Source organism: Amyelois transitella, chromosome 5, assembly GCF_032362555.1.
Source record: "Amyelois transitella isolate CPQ chromosome 5, ilAmyTran1.1, whole genome shotgun sequence".
Lineage (NCBI taxonomy): Eukaryota > Metazoa > Arthropoda > Insecta > Lepidoptera > Pyralidae > Amyelois > Amyelois transitella.
The window spans coordinates 670,345-694,007 of record NC_083508.1 but is presented as its reverse complement, the minus strand read 5'-3'; the positions used below and the strand labels follow the sequence as shown (position 1 = coordinate 694,007).

The 23,663-nt window shown below is 35.7% G+C and overlaps 1 protein-coding gene across 1 annotated transcript in view; it reads right to left on the bottom strand.

The window, feature by feature from the left end:
• Positions 1 to 23,663, bottom strand: part of LOC106138973 (protein tiptop) — a 291,587-nt gene that overhangs the window by 249,826 nt on the left and 18,098 nt on the right. The window contains exon 2 of the mRNA XM_013340296.2: positions 17,318 to 17,359. The gene's annotated coding sequence lies outside the window, so the exon portion shown is untranslated. The remainder of the gene's footprint in view (positions 1 to 17,317; positions 17,360 to 23,663) is intronic.

Below are 23,663 nucleotides of genomic sequence, written 5' to 3'. Positions count from 1 at the left end.
TCATCATAAGGCCTGTATCCCTTACAAAATAACAGTCGCAAGCACATAAACCTGGATGGATTGACGATGGAATTGAGATTCAAAGATATCCTTCATCCTCGATGAGGTTTAAAATCTCGACCCCCGTGACTTCCAAAAGAAAGTAGTTCGTAAGAATTACAGCTTACATTATTTCGAATACACTTACCGCTACCAAAATTAAATAAATAATAATTAATATATACGGGACAAATTACACAGATTGAGTTATCCTCGAAGTAAGTTCGACACTTGTTATTACGAGATATTATCTCAAAGATATTATATTTTTCATAATAAATACTTATATAGATAAACATCCAAGACCCAGCCCAATCAGAAAAAGTTCTTTTCTCATCATGCCCTGGCCGGGATTCGAACCCGGGACCTCCGGTGTCACAGACAAGCGTATTACCGCAGCGCCACCAGAGGCCGTCAAAGTTACCTATCCAGTACAAACCTAGCGCCTTATTCAGTGCAGTCGTACTCAATAAACCACCTCAAAGTTTTTGTTAAAAATTTGCAGTCAGTACATTGGGCCCCGAGTTTATTAATAAAGCCTTAATTAAGATACCGGTGTCACCGCTGGCGCTGATTAATTTGAATGATTCCTCGATAATTTGCTTGATTAAAAATACGTCAAGCTATTTTAAACGAAGCAAATGTAAATTTGACGTGCGGTTTTTTATCGTCTCTACCTATTTCCTATACTGATGAATTTTTATACTTTTTTTTTGTGACGAATCACGCAGATTACAAAGGAACGTTCAAGATTTGAGTCAGATTTTCAACGATATATATATATAATGTGCATATCGTCAATAAAATAAAATAGTCGATAAAATGTCACTTATATGTTATATCTTGTGTTGAATATAATATATATAGTGGTTATACCTAACAAGTATTTTTTTAATAAATATATGTATAGATATATTCACAAGACCCATGTCAATTAGTGCTAAATTCCCTAGCAAAGCTGCGGAAAAGAACTAGTATTTATACAAAACATACATACTAAAGTTAGCGGACCATTTTTGAATTAACCAAAAAAGGAAGCGATGAATCACTTAAAGTTCCATCCAGTAAAGGCATTTAACAATATCTTATTAAAATCCCTTCACATACCCAAAGATAAATAACTACTTTTAATAAAATGTCCGCGGATTCTTACTTAGGACTTGCATTCCTGCAATAAAAGTAATCCTTAAGCAATAAACATGGGCGATTTTATCTTAAAATACGGTTATGTTGATAGCAATTCAATCATAACTTAGGTGGTAATGCCTCGTTTCTGATTGGTCGCAGCGCCGAACAGACAGACTAAATTATAATGCGATAAAAATTTTATAGCGAAATATTATAGGGTAAACCGTATAGCTATTGCCCACTTAAGGACTTCAAACACTTTGGCTTCAAACAATAAAAAAAGTATTACAAGTTTCAACCATTTATAATTTTTTTCTTATGTCTAAATAAGATCTCCATCAAAGTGTTAACGGTTTTTAGTTAAAACTTACATGGCTTAGAAAATAAATAAACAAATTTAAAATTATCCAAAAATGTACAGTTATTGCCCATTGCTTACACTAATTGCCCACATCACAGCACAGTAATTGCCCAGTACCTTAAAATGATAAATTAGACTTTGAACTTTTGTCACTCCTTCTGATGTTCTTCAAAAATGCCTTCCACCAACCATCACCTGGCCTATTTAAAAAAAACCTAATTAGGGCGCGGGTTTTCTTCCAAAAACTTTTGCACGGAGTCTAAAATGTCTATTTCGAGGAAATCCTTTTCTAGCCGATATTATTATCCAATCCGCCAAACGACTTTCTTCAGACAGTTAATATAGATGACTAGCTGTGCCCGCAACTTCGTCCACGTGGAATAATTATTTTGGAATTATTGAAGCCCTCAAGACTAAATAATTTTCCCCGTTTTTTCACATTTTCTATTATTTCTTTGCTCCTTATAGTTACAGTGTGATATTATATAGCCTAAAGTATTGCTCGATTAATGGTCTATTAAACGCAAAAAGAATTTTTCAATTCGAACCAGTAGTTCCTGAGATTAGCGCGTTCAAACAAACAAACAAACTCTTCAGCTTTATAATATTAGTATAGATTAGTATAGATGGTCCTGTAGCAATAGATTTAAAGCTTACTTAATTGAAGTTGAAGCGCAGTCAGAGTAAGAGAAGAGGGGAAAGGATATAAGATAAAATGAAAGATTTAAATTACTTTTTAAGTGTATAGGAACAAACGGGCCAAAAAATACAATAAACTTGACTCTTGTCAAACAGACATTTTTAAATTTACTTGTCCACCGAATTTATGGCGGGACGAAGGAGTTCCGCGTATGAGATTTTATACATACGGTTGTCCGTTTGTTACTAACATAAAATTTTATTTATTAATAGTATTTACAACTATTTAAATGTGATCCCTACATTCCTAAACTGGTTTTATGTCCCAGATTTTTTAATACAGGATGACTTTTAATTCAACTGCATAAATTTAACTGTTAAGTGTACTCATCTAAAGGATATTTAAAAACCTTAAAAGAAAAATATCGGTTCATATTTCAGAAAGTACGAAAAAAACAAAAGTATCAAAATCCACGATCCTAAATACGTAATATCACCCCCGCCGGCGGAATGGCGAAGCGTAAGATTCAGAGGTCAACGACACAATTCATTCAGCTGAGCGATCTCGACAACTCTGTACTTTACTCGATCTTGATACTAGAAAAATAATTAATTTTTAAGACATTTATTTACATGTTTAGTTTTAATTTCTTTTTGTAGTATTGGTCTTTAATAAAGCGTGTGATGTAGTTTTGAGGGTTTTTTTTAAATGTGAAAATGATGATGTTTAATTTAAATAAAAATAGGCTCAAACGGCTCAGAAGCATGGGTATAGTCTATGTTTAAAAGGATGCAGTTGTTTTATGTCACCCTGTATAGTAGCGGAGACTGGACCTCGGATCACAGTATTTTTCAGCAATTCGCCTTGTAGACAAATTGTTAGAAGCATCTTGAAGAGCCTCGATAGCTTTCTGTAAATTTTCTTTACTATATTGCACTTTTGGTGACTTTGGCATACCTACTGTAAATAAAACAATACTAGCCAATAAGACTGCATAGCGATTGGCTACCCGCACCCACGAAATAATGTTAACAATATTTGTTACATTGTCAATATTATTGCGTGTGTTTGGCAAAAATATTGACAATATTATTGTAACAATATTATTGCGCGTTGCATTAAGCTAATAAATGTGACGGCAACATTACTGACTTAATCAAAAAATTGCCGATAATGATTGCCCTGGGCAATAACTATACATATTAACCATGGCAATCACTAAAATTATGGTGGGCAATAACTAAAAATATGCCGAAATACGTACAGCGATTGCCCACCATTAAAAAACCGTTCAATCTAATCTGATTGCAAATATTTTCATTAAAAACATAACATAACACTTATGCTTTTGTCATAACCATACACCAATAATGAAATATCAAATAAAATGCAAAAAAAATTTACCTCTAAGCAAGTAATTCCTTAAGAAAATTGCTAAAATGCTTACCTGTTTGAGTAACACGTTCACCCGTCTTGACAAAATCTACCATTAATGTTTTTTTTTCTTCAATGTTTACACTTATCAATTTTAAAATCTACTATAAATTGACCATAGAGTAACCTAGTAAATTATATTCGAAACAAGTACGAACACAAACTTTGATTCAGATTTTTTTTCTAAAAACGGGCAATTACTGCCTGTGGGCAATCACTCTCTGGTTTACCCTATGTTGTATACTGGTCGAGTCAAAGACGAGTCATTTGAAGAGTAGAAGATATAAATGGTGGTTAATTGCTGTACATATCTTAACGATATTTTCAATTACGAATAAAATCATTTTTTTAGGCGATGGGCTAGCAACCTGTCACTATTTGGATTAAAATTCTATAATTAAGTTAACAGCTGAACGTGGCCGATCAGTCTTTTTAAGACTGTTGGCTCTGTCTACCCTACAAGGGATATAGGCGTGACCATATGTATGTACGCATCTATAAATTTTTTTTTAACACTTCGGTAAGATTATTTTTCATAGTTCATTCTTCTCATAGAGACACGCCAAGCAAAACTGTCTTAATAATTAGCTAAAGACCCTAAGACTATTCAAGACGCGGATAGAGATTACTGGTGTATAGACAAAATAATATTATTTTTTTGTGAGTTTGAATTGGATAACAAGCCACACCAAAACATATCGAAAGATTTGTCGTCAAGTTCAATTTTCTACACGTTCGTGTTCACACTCGCCATCATACTAGACCCAAGTTAACTCCTCCATTATTCTCGAACAATGTGAACTATTAAAGTATAACTAAGCATGCGGGCGTGTCGTTTGATGAGCAAATGTCACAGCAAGTAATATTCAGCTTTGTTACAATCTACTGTTGTAAAAAGTTGTAAAAATAAGTATGCCGTTGTAATAGTCTTATGAATATTAATATTTACATTTTATGGCCGCTGAAATAGGTGACAGTATACTTGCTATTCATTGTAGGTCATAAAAAAATATGCCTGTTCTTGTTAAAGAATATGGTCAAGACGTAACATTCAATTATATCTCTTTCTCCCTCTATATTACGCGGTAGACAGAGTCAATAGTTTCGAAACGACTCTAAGGGCAAGTTCAGTTGGTTGGTTTAATGTAAGATACCTAATTACTAGTGAATTGCCAAAAATGAGAATTCCAAGTTCATGAGCTGACCATTTGCGATGAAATTAAGATAACTTCTTTTTTATCATTATTTTGTTTCAGGGTTTACTCGAAAGACCAGGTCGAATGGAAGCCCTATAAAATGGTCTTTACCCGTCAATAAACCAGGGATGAAAAAGAAGAGACAAACCATGTACATTACCACAAGCGATGTTTACGTAAAAAGTGTAATAAACAGACAAATTTTCGCATTTATAACATTAGTATGAATTTCCAAGTAATCAGGTGTCACACATTTCCGCCGATGTAATTCCTACAGAAAATTATCAACTTACAAACATACATATAATTACGTCTATATCCCTTGCGGGGTAGACAGAGCCAACAGTCTTGAAAAGACTGATAGGCCACATTGAGCTATTTGGCTTAATGAAAGAATTGAGATTCAAAAAGTGACAGGTTGCTAGCCCGTCGACTATAAGAAGAATCCCAAGTTTATAAAATAATCCTATCCCTTAGTCGCCTTTAACAACATCCATGGGAACGACAAGGAGTGGTCCCGTTCTTTTTTTTTTATTGGTGCCGGGAACCACACGGCACAACCGGCTAAATTATCACATTTACCACAAATCTCATTCGCATTGACGGATGCATCGCGCCTCCTTCTCGCACGTCGCGGATCGATACGAAATAAAAAGAGACGGAAAAAAGAAGTCCAACTCCCGGCGAGGCGACAGAGTTGCACTTTTTGTGGCGCTATCTTCATATCCGTAGGATGGATAGGACGTACCGGATGGTTTGTTTTCGATGTTGCTCGTGAGGGTAAAGGCGTGTTCATATTTGCAATAGTAATTACTTACATTGTATTTTTTTTAAACCAGTATATTTTTTTTTTAATTTTGTGTCTGTATGTATGTGCGTGTTGAAAAATATTCATGAAGTCGGGTTCTTTTGTGGTTCCCGGCACCAATAAAAGAAAATAGGATCATCAAAAATCGCCATTGTAAAAGGCAACTAAAGGATAGGCTTATAAATTTGGGATTCTTTTTTAGACTATTTGTCACAATTTGAATCTCAACTCTATCATTAAGCCAAACAGCTGAAAGTGGCCCATCAGTCTTTTCAAGACTCGCAGCTCTGTCTGCCCCGCAAGGCATATAGACGTGGTTATATGTATGTATGTATATAATTATAATGTAGATACTTAAATGCGTCATCGACAATACACATTAAAATATATATAATATAAATAAATGCAATGGTGAACGAGCCCTTATGACAAAAGCGCGCCTTCCCAAAAGACACTTGACGCGTACGTATCTGAAAAAAGGTTCTGTCGCCGCCGGTGCTGTTTTAAGGAGAAGTCTTTTGATTAACCAAATCGTCTGCTTTATTTACGACGATTGCAATGTTTTCATAAGGGAAGCAGTGATAGGTTTAAACAGTTATACGCTTAGGCGTTGGAAGATGTCCTCCATAGAGTTTGTCCATCCATCGATTTCTTAAATTTAATCAAATCTTGTAACTTAAAACTTACAAAAAATTGTCTAAACTGATTAAAAACTAATTGTCATAAAGACAATCTGATATATATATAAATAATCACGTCTGTATCCCTTGTGGGGTAGACAAAGCAGAACAGTCTTGTAAAGGCTAATAGGTCACGTTTAGCTGTTGTGCTTAATAATAGAATTGAGATTCAAATAGCGACAGGTTGCTGGCCCATCGCCTAAAAAAATAATCCCTAGTTTATAAACCTATCCCTTAGTCGCAATTTACGACATCCATAGGGCACAGATGGAGTGGTCCTATTTTTTTTTCTATTAGTACCGGGAACCACACGGCACAGTAAGTGAAATAACAAAATCAAGATCTTAACTGCAACATATGTATAGTACCTAGACCTCTTAAACTCCACACGACTTCCTCAACTTAACCCTTCAACATCGCTAATCTAGCGGCTGGATCTGAAGTTATCTACGTCGATCCACCTGCGATACTGACGTCATGTTTGTGTCATGAACCACAGAGTCCACAGATTATACAGCATCAGATATAAGAGATCGAAATTTTGTGGCGGGAAACTAATTTCTCATCTTTTGTTATTTTTCTTATATAAGTATTGATAGAAAGAGGCTCTGTCTGCCGTATTAAGGATAAAGACGTGATTGTATAGATGTCGTAAAAGGCGACTAAGGGATGGGCTTGTAAACTTGGGATTCTTCTTATAGGCGATGGGCTAGCAACCTGTCACTATTTGAGTCTCGATTCTATAATTAAGCCAACCGAAACGCAGCTGAACGTGGCCTATCAGTCTTTTCAAGACTGTTGGCTCTGTCTACCCCGTGACAAGACGTGATTATATGTATAATTGTTGTACAATCATTCACCACAAATCAACAAATTTAGCATTTATCTCAGCAATTACAAAAGCGGCGCCCGCACGCGTTAATTAAAGAAAAAAAGAAAGAAAATAAAAAAAAATCGCAAGTCACAAGCGGCCGCGATAACGTAATGAAGCTATGCAAATCGCTACTGAGCACGTATCGAGAGCTGTCAATGTGCAATGGGTTTTATTTTCTTTTTGGTCATGATTTATGTGTGAACATTATTCTGACGAAGTATTAACATACATACATTCATATGAACACGACTATATCCCTAGCGGGGTAGACAGAGCCACAAGTCTTGAAAAGACTGATAGGCCGCGCTCAGCTGTTTGGCTTAGTGACAGAATTGAGATTTAAATAGTGACAGGTTGCTAGCCCATCGCCTAAAAGAAGAACCCCAAGTTTATAAGCCTATCCCTTAGTCGCCTTTTACGACATCCATGGGAAAGAAATGGAGTGGACCATTGGGAATTTTGCGAATTGGACATAATGCGCCCAACCGATCCAAATACATTATATTAGTTTAATATTTTTTAATTATATTTAATTAATCTAAAACTTGCACTTATAAGAAAAAAAAACGCACTTTCCACATGAACTTGCTTAAATAAAATAGATAATTTATTTCTCATTAAGGTGTTGATATGCCACGGAGCACACCAATGCTTGCCTTTAAGGAATCGCGTGCTGTTCAATGCAAATACACGACCACCAAGAGTGGTCATTAATGTAAAAATAAATAAAAAAATGTGTAGATTCCAGACGATGCCTTGAAGTATCTTATCAGGACAGATTACGTGCCGACGATACAAATCTGAACAAACTGTGGTTAGTTGGCGGTTGAATAATGTGCATTTCGAAAATAAACTAGGTAAATCGATAGTATTATTACAATAGCTTTCGGCTCTGTCTACCCCGCAACGGATATATGTGACTTTGTATGTTTGTATATGCGTAATTAAAGATAACATGTCAATCTTACGACCATTAACATAGTTAATATAGTTTATACTGTATAGATTACTTTGCGATGTATTAAAAAGTATTCATATACAATGACAATGATCAATACAAAAAAGCATTTCCATATGACGCATTCTCCATAATACAATAACCGCATAATTAATAACATGTAAAAAATATTTGTAAATATACATGTGTTGTTATAAATAATGTTGTCGTAAATGGCGACTAAGGGATAGGCTTGTAAACTTGGGATTCTTATTTTAGGCGATATGCTAATAACCTTGTCACTATTTGAATCTCAAATCTATCTTAGAAGATTGTTGGCTCCGTCTACCCCGCAAGGGATATAGACGTGATTATATGTACATATGTATTATTTATATATATTTATGTACATCAAGGAAAATAAAACTTAAAATAAAGAGAATTTCAATACAAGGGCACTACTTATGTACTTATGTATGTAATTTGCACTTATCGGACATACATACATACTTATATAAAAGTTGAGTGGGCGTACACATCTCAACAAATAACCGAGCTGTGTACGCGGCGGCTATGTGGTAGGTGGACAGCGGTTTACTGCCGGGGCGGTGCGAGCGACGAGCGGTAGCGGGTTCGAAATTATTTATGTTCGATTAACGCATTTATGAGCAAAATCAGTCCCGCTCAAAATTATACATATGGTCACGTCTATATCCCTTGTGGGGTAGACAGAGCCAAGAGTCTTAAAAAGACTGAATGGCAAGCTGTTTGGCTTAACGATAAAATTGAGATTTAAATAGTGACAGGTTGCTAGCCCATCGCCTAAGTTTATATGCCTATCCCTTAGTCGCCTTTTACGACATCAAAAGGGGCGAGATGGAGTGGTCCTATTCTTTTTAATTGGTGCCGGGAACCACAAGGCACGATTGGAAAAATAAAAAGGAAAATATTTAAATAACTCCAACCGCTTTCCTCTCATAACTCGGACCATTCGTAAGTGGCTGCACTCGGCCACTAACAACTGTTTAAACTATCCGTTTGACACGACATGACAGAGCCTACTGCATGTTCATGTGAGGAGCTGATGAGTAGCTTAACTTTGAGATGTCGTTATTTAGGAGCCATTATAATTTTGTGGGACAAATGAGATATTTCGTGGGACAGATTTTTTATTTAAATGTTTAATTCGTTAAGATTTTGGATTATTATTAGATACAATTTAATAATAGTATTTATTTGTTTATTTAATTATAATTAAAACACATTTCGTAGATAATATGTCATTAGTTAAGATCGATTTTTGTGGGACAAAGATTAATAATTAGGCTTCTCATCTAGATATTCATCTTTTTGGCGATGCGACTGGCAAGCATACCTATCTTTTAGTCTTTCCGAGATTATTAGCTCTGTCTACCCCGTAAGGGATAAAGACACAATAATTTTTATTTACGGAACTATATTGTGCTTATTAAAAAATACGTCTTAGTATCCATCTAGACTTAGTTCTAGCCTAGAATATCACAGATCCTATAAATCAAAGTGTGCAGTCACCGTCGCAACGATATTAGACGTTGACGGCTGATATTAGATCCAATCTGAACGGAAACTGCACGCCACTGTTTATTTTGCTCAGACGCTGGATTTTTAACCGGTCCCTGAAATAGAGGTTCTCAATACATTTGTTTGCTTACTGTTGATCCGTTTGACTGAGATGTGAGGTAATTTATGCAACGCAGACGCGAACAGGTTGACACACATTTTCTACTACTCATTTTAAATTTTTACTAATTTAATCGAAAAAATGCTATAAAGCATAAAAGACAGAAACCTTTATTATATACTATTCAAATCGAAATATATATTTTTTTATATTTCGATATTTTAAATTTATCCATAGTTTATTTTAATAGGAAAAAAGCTTGATAATGTTTTATTTCTTGCACAGAAATCAGAATAATGTGAGACAATAGAAATGCCATATTTTTTTTATTAATTACCTATACGAATGACTGTCGTCGCCTTGCATTGCATGCCGACTCTATAAAGTTGTTTTTTTTTATCGTTTATTTATTTATTGTTATGTTAAGATGTAAAATAAATCTCGGATGCCGTATGTTAACGTCACAGTGTCAACCATCAAATTTCAGTTTTCTTTAATTAGTTTTATTTTAGTACTTACCACTTCTATAGTCTAATTTCAAATAACATATTTTTTTTCCTTCACTTAAACAGAGTTATCGTTTGAATCTCAATTCTAAGCCTTTCAGCTAAACGTGGTCAGTCTTTCAAGACTGCTGATTCTTTACCCCGCAAAGGATATAGACGTGATCATACGAATATCGTTTAGAAATCAACTAAAGATAATTAAAACATGATGTAATGAGTGACAGTGTGGAGCGTGATTGGCCGAGCGTGGTTTATGGCTGATAATTGGGCATAAAACAGAGGATGTGTCATAGAATAACTAATAATTAAATAGAAGGTGCGTTTTAAACATAGATATAAACCGTACAGACTCACTACATTTTATTATTGTCGTTACTGCTTTGTTATTTCGTTTCTTTTCCACAAAAAAAGATGAAATGGATCTTATTCTTTGAGAGATATAAATATTTTATTAATTTCTTAATCTGCCGTCGTTCCCGGCACCAATAGAAAAAACAATATGACCACACCATCTCTTTCTCATGAATGTCGTAAAGGCGACTAAGGGATATGTTTATAAACTTGGTATTCTTATTTTGGGCGATAGTCAATCCGTTCGCTGTTTTATACAAATAGATTTAAAAAGAGTGAATAATCGGCAAACATCACACGAGAAATACTTCAAGTCGAAATTAGAAACGTCTCGACCTATCAACAAACAGACAAAAGCCTAATACAACAAACCCATCAGATTTCAATAAACAAACAAAATGATCGGACCCGCCTCATTATCTGATCATCGAAAACGCTTGAGACGCGAGAGATGTCTTGACAACGCACTGTACAAAATAAACGCTGGCAATTTTCTTGTTTTAGTTACCGACTGTTCACGTAGGATTTGCGATAAACAACGTCTCTTAATTCAGTCACTGACTTCGTTAATAAATTGATATTTTTTGTCGCAACATCATCAGCAAATTTTTTTTGGGCAGCAGCATACCATAACTTATAAACTAATTGTCAATTCTTGTTAAAAGACGGGATTAAGTTATTTAATACTTAGTGGAAAGATGTAGTCTCTGCCTACCCCTCCAGGAAAAATTGTGCTTTTATGAATTGCCTATTAGGAATTGACACTATTTGAATCTCAATTCTATCATTAAGCCAAACAGCTGGGCGTGGCCTTTCAGTCTTTGGATAACTGTTGGCTCTGTCTACCCCGCAAAGGTACCCAACGCATAATCGTGAATATATATATATATTCTAAAAAGAAAGATGATGATAACCTTGACATAAATCGGAGACATTCTGGCAAAATATCAGGTCAAGGGTACCCGAAACCGACGAGCTTGCATGAAGAGGGTTATGTGATGGAAATGGAAAGATGTAGTCTCTGCCTACCCATCCGGGAATGATTTATGTATGTTTGATTATAATGTAAATCTGGAGATCTGTCACATCTAGTTTCTTTTTCTACCACAGCTTCACAAATATTTGATGCTGAGTCTAATACATCTTTAGAGCGTATCAACAGCCGCGTTTTCTCCAGCCAATGCGTTACCCAGAAATCTGAGTGGATCTGCCAATAATGAGTTCCTGCGTTTCCGCATCAATCGGACAATGGCACAATGGTCGCGGGTTCGAATCTGCGTATACCTATCGGCGATTAAGCTTTTCTTTGTCCCAACACAATGGAGAATTTTAATTTCCACCAAATGACCTCTGGAAATTGGGCCCTTTGTAGCTGAAACGAAATCTGTTTGCGATTCTTATGTTTGTCAGATTTTTGGGGCTCGAAAAATAAATATTTTACATACATACATACATAAAATCACGCCTCTTTCCAAGAAGGGTAGGCAGAGACTACCTCATTCCACTTGCCACGATCGGTTTCGGAATAAATATTTTAATGCAAAATATATTTCTTTATAAAATAAATATTTTAATTTTCAACGTTTTTGAGAAAACGTACCATATATTTTCGATGAATTCCCCCAAATAGTGTGATTACCGGCACGTTAGAATAGGACCAATTCATCTATTCCCCGTGGATGTCGTTAAAAGGCGACTAAGGGAATAGGCACACATTTACCTAGTGCAAGCTACCATGCTGGTTTGATAGAGAAGAAAAAACAAAATGTGTGCCGGCTAATTCTTCTTCCATGCACATTGTAAAAGCCAATTAAGGGAACTTGGGATTATTCTTTTAGGCGATGAACTAAAAACCATATTAGCTGAACGTAGCCTTTCAATCTATCTACGTAGCCTTTCAATCAATACAATGACATTCTCGCCGGTCGCAGTGACAGTGACTTTGACTTTGACATATTTCGTTTAAATTTGTTCCAGTATCGCAGAGCCGTCAAGCGTGTACTGTCTATGTAGTCTACAGCATAGATTGCTATGGTCTGTAGTTTGTCTTAATTAACACAGGTGTATGATACCTTAGACTCAATAGGCTATTTTACAACAGGTCAAATCAGATACTTTTACACAGAATATTTATCTATATCGTTATCATATATTGTATCTCTTAACTGTTTGCATTTTTCTTATATGGTCTTCGTATGTACACTGTTTTTGAATTTGTAGTGTAGATCGTAACCTTATAATTTTGCTACTATGTATATTTTTACTACAATTTGTTATGTGTATTAAAATAAATAAAAATAAAATAAAATCTATCTGACAATAAAGGCTCAGTTTACCCCTGAGGTTTACACAATAAGAAGTATTTTACCTGAGACCGTTGACCTTTGATTTCAAGGCTCTATCACCACCGTAATACATGACGACGTGAGAGTATATTTAAACGGTGGACATAGTCGTATTTCGTGTTAGACATGTCCTATAATCGAACTCGATATAGCGCCATCAATTATTCCCGGAAGCCAGGAATATCTGGTCGTCTTAATTGTTACAACTGGATTTATGAGTGGATCCTGAGAGAGTGACTGTATCTATGTATGTTGACGTTGTTGAAGGAAATGCTGCAGTGCAGTTTGTCACAGCTTCTTCTACATTGACGCTTTGGAAGCGGCAATACACTAAGTTCAAAGTAATTTCTTCTAATTCTAATTCTGAATCCCTTAGTAGGTTGTCGTAATGTACTATATAAATTGTCTCTCCTAGCACTGAAAAATTTTGAACTAGATTATTTTGTTACTATTTCAGATGGTTTCAGTGCCATTTAAAATCAGGATAACACGCCAATATTCTTCAATACTAAATCAAAAATGATTTAGCATCACATCAAAAGGTATTCGCGAATTTCGGGAACGATCACGAACATACGGTTTACGAGTACCGGGAACACAGACAGACAGACAGCTGTCTTTATAAATCAATTTAATCTCAGCTAAAGACAATCGAATGTGTTATTTTGATGGCGAAACTTCGTTCGAAATTGGATCTTAGATTTTGGTAGGGAAGGACAATTTTTGATTGTTTTAATATTGGCAGTTACGTTATGTAATGAATCAAATTGGACGAGCGAAGTCGGGTTGGTACTAAGCGTGTAATTGTTCTATGACTTTCATCTCGGGATTGTAAATCAAGTACATGATGCTACAAATAGTCGTGTTGTTCGACGGGGTTGACATAATTTTAATGTTTAGGAGTAAAGACTGATGATACGCATAGGAATAGACAACACAGGAGATTTTTTTTTATAAAGAAATCAAATTAATATTTTATTAAAATTAAAACTAAGTGCTTGATTGACATATAACTAGAGCTACCAGGAGTATATTTAAAATGGCATTATGTTCCTAAAAAAATAAGTTTTGTCGTATACTAGCGACCCGCCCATTCTCCGCACGAGTAGCATTTATGCATATAAACCTTCCTCTTGAATCATACATACATATAATGACGTCTATATCCCTACCAGGGTAGACAGAGCCGACAGTCTTAAAAAGCTTAATGGTAGAATTGAGACTCAAATAGTGACAGGTTGCTAGCCCGTCGCCTAAAAGAATAATCCAAAGTTTATAAGCCTATCCCTTAGTCGCCTTTTACAACATCCATGGGAACGAGATGGACTGATCCTATTCCTTTTTTTATTGATGCCGGGAACCACACGGCATTATAATACCGTGGATAGGTACTATTTCTAATTTTATTTTCGTAGTAAATGTCAACAATGCTAGATCTCGGAAACTTAAGCTATGCACTCGCTTCGTTCTCGTCAAATCTATTACAGGAAGATAGATCTGTCATCTGCCACTGAGACACTACTAATATTGTGCGTAGGTAAGTACTTTGTAAGATACCCGACTTAATTAGAATATGCGTTGACTTAACTGTTCCCTGATATTTGGACAAAAAAAACCATTTATTAAAGTTAAATTACTATTTATAATCAAATGCAAAAAAAAATATGAAGCTAAGAAAAATGCAGATATGGTGCCAAATAGAAAGATGTGGTCTCTGCCTACATACATACGTATAGTCACGTTTATATCCCCTGCGGGGTAGACAGAGCCAACAGTCTTTTTAAGACTGATTAACCTTTTTTTCCTTACCTTCACGCATTTTAACCTTTTCGCTGTTCCCGACACCAATACAAAAAGATGTTGGCTCTATCAACCCCACAAGACGTGACTATATGTATGTATGTAGGCAGAGACCTACCTTTCAGATTTGACGACCGAGACGCTCTAAATCCAGCTGTTTGGGCCCTAGGTCAATATGTCAGTCAGTCAGTGTCAGTGTCCTCTTTCATACATTTAGATACGAGTAAACTATTCTAAGTTTGGATATTTGTGAAGTTGACGTTGTTGAACAGAAAATGCTGCAGTGCAGTTTGTTACCGCTTCTACTGCACTGACGCCTTGGAAGCGGCAGTAAACTTAGTTTCAAGTAATTTATTTGACGTCAACCAATGTTGTGAAACCAAACGTTTTGACAATTATTAAGCGATATGAAGTAAGTATCCTATAATTTTGAATAAAAATTTTGAATTTGAATATGAGTCTGCCTGTCGAAGACAACAGTACAAAGTCAACAGTCCATAATGAGATGTACAATGACATGATTTTGAAGTCACGGCCAATGAAAACCGCATCCATCATTTAATTGTAATCATGACCTCTGAAGGGAATCGCAAGTGATTCACGGTCAAGTAATAAGTATGCCGTGTGGTTAGCGGCACCAATACAAAAAAGAATAGGACTCCACTCCATCTCTTTCCCATGGATGTCGTAAAAGGAGACTAAGGAATAGGCTTACAAACTTGGGATTCCTTTTTTAGGCGATGTGCTAGTGACCTGTCACTATTTGAATCTTAGTTCTATCATTAGGCCAAATAGCTGAACGTGGCCATTCAGTCTTTTCAAGACTGTTGGCTCTGTCTACCCCGCAAGTTATATACACGTGACCATATGTATGTATGTAATAAGTAAAGTAACAGGCTATAATTATGTACTAATAACTTAAATGTGAAAATGTTTTGTCCGTCTTTCGCATCAAACAAAACCACTGAACCGATGTTCATGATATTTTGCGTTCATTTAGTGTAGTGTACGGAAAATGGGTGTTTTTACGCGGGTAGAGCTTCGAGTGAAAGCTAGTAGTATTATATATAATACTGCTTATTTAAAGTGTCGTAAAAGGCGACTACGGGATAGGCTAATAAACTTGTGATTCTTCTTTTAGACGATAGGTTATCAACCTGTTATTGGAATCTCAATTTCACTATTAAGCCATACTGCTGAACTTTCACTGTCTTTGCGAGACTGTTGGCTCTGCCTACCCCGTTAGCGATGCATTCAGATCATACGCATATATAAAATATATTTCCCTTTAGATTCGAACCTGTACCTTGCTAATGGGTAACAGCTGTAGTGCCATGTACCCTGCACTCCGTTGTTTTAAATAATTGATGGCGATGGACCGCCAGAAAGCGTGTCAGACATCAGTACACATTAGCTTACACGACCATTGTGACTGAAATACTATGTACCACGTCTTTATCCCTTACGGGGTAGACAGAGTAACTAAGAATACATACATACACACAGAGCAGACAGTCTTGAAGAGACTGAATGGCCACGTTCAGCTAAATGGCTTTAAGATAGAATTGAGATTCAATTAGTGAAAGGTTGCTAGCCCATCGCCTAACAAAGAATCCCAAGTTTGTAAGCCTATCCCTTAGTCGCCTTTTACAATATCCATGGGAAAAAAATGGAGTGGTCCTATTCTTTTTGTGTATTGGTGCCGGGAACCACACGGCACTAACTAAAAATACTTTAAAACTTTCGCGTTATATTAAAGTAAGATTCTTCTTAGTCCAGGCTTGAGTCCCGGTTGCATCCTCACCACTCTGGAGAGGAGCCCGGGGTGCGCCTTTGACCATGGATCCTGGATGGGAATCGCTTCGTGAAAAAACCTGACCCACTCAATCCAGGATCCATGGTCAGAGCTTACCCCGAGGCTGCTCTCCAGAGTCTTAAGAAGAAAACTCTCGAAGAATACTCTAAATAACTAGCTGAAGGTAGCCTCCATCTTGAGTTAGTTATATAATACTCAGTAGGTGAAGTCACCTTTTGCTGTTAAGTTTTTAATACATGATTGTGAGTTTGCTGTAATTTATTGTGCAATAAGGAGTTATTATATTATACGTAATCGTGAACTTTTATCGGTAAAATTTCTATTAAAAAGTATTCCAATAAAATCCACCGACCTAATTCAAGATGTTTGAATATAGATATGTTTCGGCCCTAATTGGCACAAACAGACAGACGTACAGAGTATTTTTGTAGGCCCAGTTTAGATTTAGATCGAGTCGGTATCGATCTACGAATTATGTTTAGTTCCAAGATTAGGCGACGTTTGGACTTATTTTATGACATCACTGGCTATTGCGCGCGGCTGCGCACGTCTCCGCTTGTTCTGAGTTCTACGGGCAGAGTGATCCATTCCTGAATTTTTATCCATTATGTTATTTATGATTTTTAGCGCCAATTTTTTTAGTTATTCAATTTTATACAAATATATAAACTTTTTTTTAATAAAGCTTTGAGATTTCTGTGAAATATCTTGCAATATAACTAGTTGCAATAAATTTACTTACATTGGTATGTCTTCTATAACGCAAACATCACTGGTTACAAATCTGTAACAAAGAAATAAACCTTCGTTCATAAAGAATATACCAAATTAATATTAAGTCAAGTCAATAGAGTAAAAACTAGATGTGGCATTTAAAAGGAAAAAAAAAGCTTTCGTGGTTTGCACCACACAAATGCGTATATACATACCATCACGTCTGCGTCCCATTGGGGTAGGCAGAGACTGTGGATTTCCACTTGCCACTCTTACTCCACTTTTACTATCCTTACCGACCTCTCCCGCTTCCTCCACACTCATTACTCTTTTCATGCATATTCGACGATTATGGATACTCCTAAAATGTCCCTTTTTTTATGACAAATGTATTCACAAAATTTATATATAAATGTCGGCCTTATCGCCTCAACTATTTTTTTGATACAAGAACTTGGTTTTCATTCTAAAGTGCCGTGTGGTTCCGACAGTTCAGTAAAGAACTACACCATATTTTTCCCATTAAAGATATCATAAAAGGCGATGATTTGATAGACTTATAAACTTGGGATTCCACTTGTAGACGTTGGGCTAGCAACCTGTTACTATTTGAATGATTTGAATCTCAATGCCGCCATACAGCTGAACGTAGCCTATCAGTCTTTCAAGACACTTGGCTCTGTCTACTCCGGAAGGGATATACACATATGTTAGTATAATAAAAAAAATTTCAAAGGCACCAGCTAAGTCTTTAGTCGAAACATATTCTAAGCAATTTGCTTTATATTTCATGGACTACTGCCACCTTCCATTACGCTATCTTTAAGTATATCCCTGCTTAAACAATAAGCTTGTAATTCTGCATTATGGATTAGTTTGTCAATTGTGACTAATTTTATTGTTACAACTGAGATTGTGCCGGTGATAAGGATATGTAAATTATTCCAGTCGTTTATAACACATTATAAATGATCTAATAAATTATGCTGAATTTTATCGGTTACACTTGTAAATAAGTAATATTTTCTCACCATCATTTAATACATACCAACATATAGTTACGTCTATTTCCCTCGCGGGGTAGACAGAACCAACAAGACAGAACTAAAAGTTAATTAAGCCAGCTAAATACAAGTTAATATTCATCAGTGAACTTCAATAAATAACGTAATGTCAATTATCATCCCAATCTCAACTAATATTATGCGTTTGTTTGTTACCTCTTCGCGCTTTATGTACTAAACTAATCTTCATAAAATATTTAGAAATATAATAAAAAATAATAGCCTGAAGAAGGACATCTGGTAATTTCATCCCGATAAAAACTATAGTTCCCGCAGTATTTACGAAAAACACGCATACAAAAGTATAAAGGTATAGTACATAAGTATGTAGGTGCTACTAAATTCCCGCAGAAAAAGCTGCAGGTAAAAGCTAGTTAAAAATAGACAGACCCACAAAACAATACACGAATTAAATCAATAGCTTACATTATCCAAAGTCGGCTTAAAACTGGCGTAATCAAAGATCATAAAGACGATAAAATAAATACTCAACACGATCGATAAATTAATGAACTCCATCACGAGAGGACAGTAAATAACAGCGGACATTTATACTATTCTCAAAGATGGCGACATTGCTTTTACAATCGAAACATCCAATATGCCATAAGTCATCTGTGGACGGGCACACTGACTAATTAAACGTTAAGTCAATGCAGATATAGCGGATTTAATTAATTTTTATCCTGCCGGCAGCGGTCGTAAAAACGCTGTAAAGTTTGATCGATTTACGGTCAATTTTGAGCGAACGCGGTTCGTTATCAGGCCACTTCTAGGCGATCTGTATTCAAGGTGAAAGATGGTTGATTTCTTGCAAACTAATAAAATGGGGAAAGCTTACATACGTATAGTCACGTCTATATCCTTTGCCGGGTAGATAGAGCCCACAGTGTTAAAAAGAATTAAAGGCCACGTTCATCTATATGGCTTTATGTTGGAAGTGTGATTGAAACCAAATTTTAAGTCAAGAATCGCTATCGTTACGATTCTTTAAAGCACACGAAGTGGAGTTGAAAAGTAAGAAAAGTGAACCAACTCCGAAGCTAAGGACTTAATCTGGATCATAAAAAAATAAGAAAGATATAGGTTCCAAGAAGATGGAATTACTTCATATCCTAGTATTTAGTTAACGCTCTTATAGACACAACAAACAAAAAAGAAAACAACAGGACCAAAACGCTAAATGTCTAATATAGTCTGTGACCCAAAAATGTTCTCAATTACGAACACATCCCCATCAATGCTAATCTGCCTGTACGTTTGACACGTCGTTAATTAAGTAAAGGTTAACTCGATGTGTTTAAAATGCAGTCAAAATGTCGATTCCGTGAGGATCAACAGGTTGAGGGTGTCATGTGAAAATTACGAAGAAAGTTGAACAGAATTTTAAAGACTCAACAGTTTATTATAAAATGTCATAATTGATTCAAGGGAAAGTCTATGAACTTGAAGTAGAGAGAATCCCAAAAAGACGCGAAGATCACTATTAGCTGCACAATTTATTGATGTAATTGAGATTATGGATAATGAGTGTTTGCTAGATAATCGTCTAAATGAAGAATCCAAAAGTTAAGATTATAAGCTTTCCCTTGATTAAGTTTTGTTTGTTTGTAAACTTTTTATTGCACATAAAAATAAATTATATATTTACAAACTACAAAACAGTTATTGGATTTAGAAGAACATGTACAATGGCGGACTTATCTCCAATGGGATTTCTTCCAGTCAACCAAAATAAATTATAAAGTTTTATAATTTGTTTACTCTAATTTACCTAACTCTTATTTTTCAACTATATTACAAAGGCATTTGCACACCAATACCATGGCCATACAACACAACATCATCTATAAACACAACAACATAAAACAACCAAGACCTATAATTCCAACGCATTTCTTTAAGCTCCCGCGAAACTGATTGCCACCTGATAGTAGCAAAACATATAATGTATCCGAACAATTCTAAGACTTTCTGTATTACGTGGCCTATCAGATTGGCGAAGCAAGGTTCGCTCAGCGGGCGGTTTCGATGCGATGTCTTCATCTGAATACTCCGTTTGCGCAGTCGGGTAAGCTTCGGGATCGAGATTTGATGATTATGTATGTGCGTGGTTTCTCGAAACACGTAAATTTACAGTTCTTATGTCAAGAATACCAACGAAACAAACTGCAAACATTTTCAGCAAGTATTGCAAGATGCTCTCGAAATATGTGTGGTTGTGTATGTTGACCGTCTATTTTGTGGATGAGGAACTAACCTAACTATTCTTAAAAGTAAGATAACGCCTGTTGCGTTTCGATTCGCCTTTCGATCTACTACAAATTGTAGATCTTTGCTCTGTCATCATAATCAGATTTCTATTCGGAATTGAAGACCACTTTTTTGACATATATTTTTAGACACACGCCTATGTGGCATTTTACGTTAGAATCTTTAGTGAACGTTTTTTTCATATTTTTTTTCCTTTAATCGCCTCTTTCAACATTCAGGAAACAAGTTAGAGTTAACCTTCTCTGCTTTACCGCCAACAGTTCAGCTAACTTTTTCGTAAAGTTTGTAACCCACATTTGAACAACGCAGTATTAAGAAAATCGTTAACACAGACATTTCAAACTTAACATGAGCCGACAAGTCTGTTTGTTCATCATTGCACAGATCGCGGAAACTCAATTACAGCTAATCACAAAAACAATCGGATACTGGCTTAGTGAAACGTGAATTTGTCGGAAAAAATCAGTCAAGCGTGAGTCGCATCGTAATATTAAAGTTACCTGTAGTTTTGACGTTTTATAGCTCTCAACATACAATGACTATTATAGCACCGGAAGACGATTCATCTTAATAAGCCGTTTCTATTTTATTAGTATAGAGCTTCTTGTCACACAGAACAGCTGAATGTCTATAAAATAATCATAGGTTTTTACCTATCATAATCAAATCTAAATAAAAATCTAACTGACTTAATTAAAATTTAAAATTAACATTTTCCATCGGTACCAGATTTGGAATCGAACTCTGGTCATCAAGTTTGAATTACTGCCACTGTACCAACAGCCCGTTCCGGCGATCGGAAACGTAACCCTAAAAGTACCGTTCTATTCCGTTCCATTTAATTAGATCCTCCTAAAATCGTGAAATGATCGTTCGGCGCGCACAAAAGATGAATTTGTTTTATATCTCGATTAAGATAAATTTCTGTGAGGCTAACAAAGCGTTTTCGTATCAAATCACACAATTAGAAATGATCGCTGTGTGCTCGTCGGCCGCTTTGTCGGCAGGGCTGTCATTGCAACGGGTTTGTTTCGCTTGGTACTGTTGATTGCACGCTTAGTCAAATCATATTACAGCCAATGGGAACATTCATTAGTTATGCCTGATGATTTAATTGTAGCGGTAAGTTGATTTGTTGTTGAATTATAAGCGTTATGTAGCCTTTAAGCCTTTAATTACGATATTGATTCATTTTCTTCTGACTATTCATTTGATATCAGGTAATCGGTTGTTTGATCTTAGTTATTAAGATTTCAGACCCGATATAAGTTTAAAACCATATGGCTCTTTAATGACTTCCGTATGGCTTTTTGAAATCGAAAGCCATAAAATGTACATTGAAAGCAATTTACGACCCCTTAAATCACCGAAAAAGAATATTATAATGTCTATTGAAAAATTTATGGAAACAACAAACGCACAGATATAATATCAATATACATAGATTGGTCTCATTATTGTGTTTAGTACATCAATATCTAATAATGTTATAGTCCCCCTATTTTCTGTGTGTGTGTATGTATGTACTAATCGCATAAAGATATAGACGGATTTTGTTCCTGTTTGTCATATTGGAAAGAGGATTTTCTAAGGAAGGTTTATAAATATCTATAAATGCCAACCTGATTCTTAGTTAAGTTTATAAAATATAATTTTATTCGTCTTCCTCGTCTCGGTTGCATCCTCACCACTTGGAGAGGAGCCAGGGGTAAGCCCTTGACCATGGATCCTGGATTGGACAAAAACATCAATATTTTCTGGAGTGTAGTAGTTAGTTATTTAGTACCAACGGGAGTCAATCAGTGTTGTTTGGCGTCACGTCCCGACGAGCGCTGTCTGCAGCGAATGATGCCCGTCATGACTGCGCAGTTTGCCCAAATGCCCACCTGTCCAGAGCTGGGACGGTTAATTACTGTATCTGATGGGTGACGTCGTGACGATTGATAACAATAAATCGAAGATAAAGTTTGAAATGGGAGATGTTTTGGGGAAATGTCAAGAGTAACATAAACGACGAGTTTGTGTTGACTTACTTTTAACCACGGATTCACGCGTGCTAGATTTTTCGCAAATCCTTCGTGAACTATGGTTTTACCAAACAAATTATGCTGATAAAGTCCACTTCAAAATTTGTTTACAAGTTACGGCAGCAAACACACAGAGATAACAACTGAACTGTTAAAACCCCACTGTTGTATCTATGGTTAAAAAGGGCTGTTTACATCAATTATAAGTATTCTATTGTAACTAATTCGAACAATGACGTTGTAATGAACAGTCAATCATCGCCGACTCTCGTTTTAATTGTTGTTATTCATAGAGGTTTTTCAACAACAATCATCGTACCCTTACGATGATTTGCAGAAATCATTGAGATCATCTTTCGCATGCTTTGAGATGAATGGTAGACAAGTGATGACGTGCTGTCATTAATTATGATTTTTTTGAAAGATTAAATTTCATATTGAATGTTTGAGAGACTGCTGATAAATTATTTTTAGTAGCGGGATAACACTAACAGTTATACGAATGGATGACAAAATTTTGTCACTGACAAAATGTTACAGAGAGGAAAAGAAAGCCCTGGTGTATTTTTCGTATTCTTTTAATTTGAGAAGTCACCAAATTATTTGTTTGCAACGCAGTGACTCAAGTATTGTTTTATCTTGAAAATTTTCACAAGAAGCATTTTTGCAGCGATCCGCAAAAGTAATTCAGCGCCTAACTAAAAAGTCATCCATATAAAAAGATTTTCGTAACTGAATCGTGTTGACGAACATCTTAGATCTATTACTCACTATCCATCTCACCCTATTTCACCTTAGAAGCCGAGACGCGGGCTGACTCATCATTTTTCTATTTCTCACGGCCGGCGACAGATGGCGGGCTTATTCGCGAACTACATCCGATTGTCGTTAGCCCGTCTGTTAGTCTGTTGACTGAAGAAGTGAAGACTGATATTGTTTTGACATTATACGGGTTATTATCAAAAGCATCCCCTTATACAAGTATCGCAGTATTTTCAACCAATCTAAA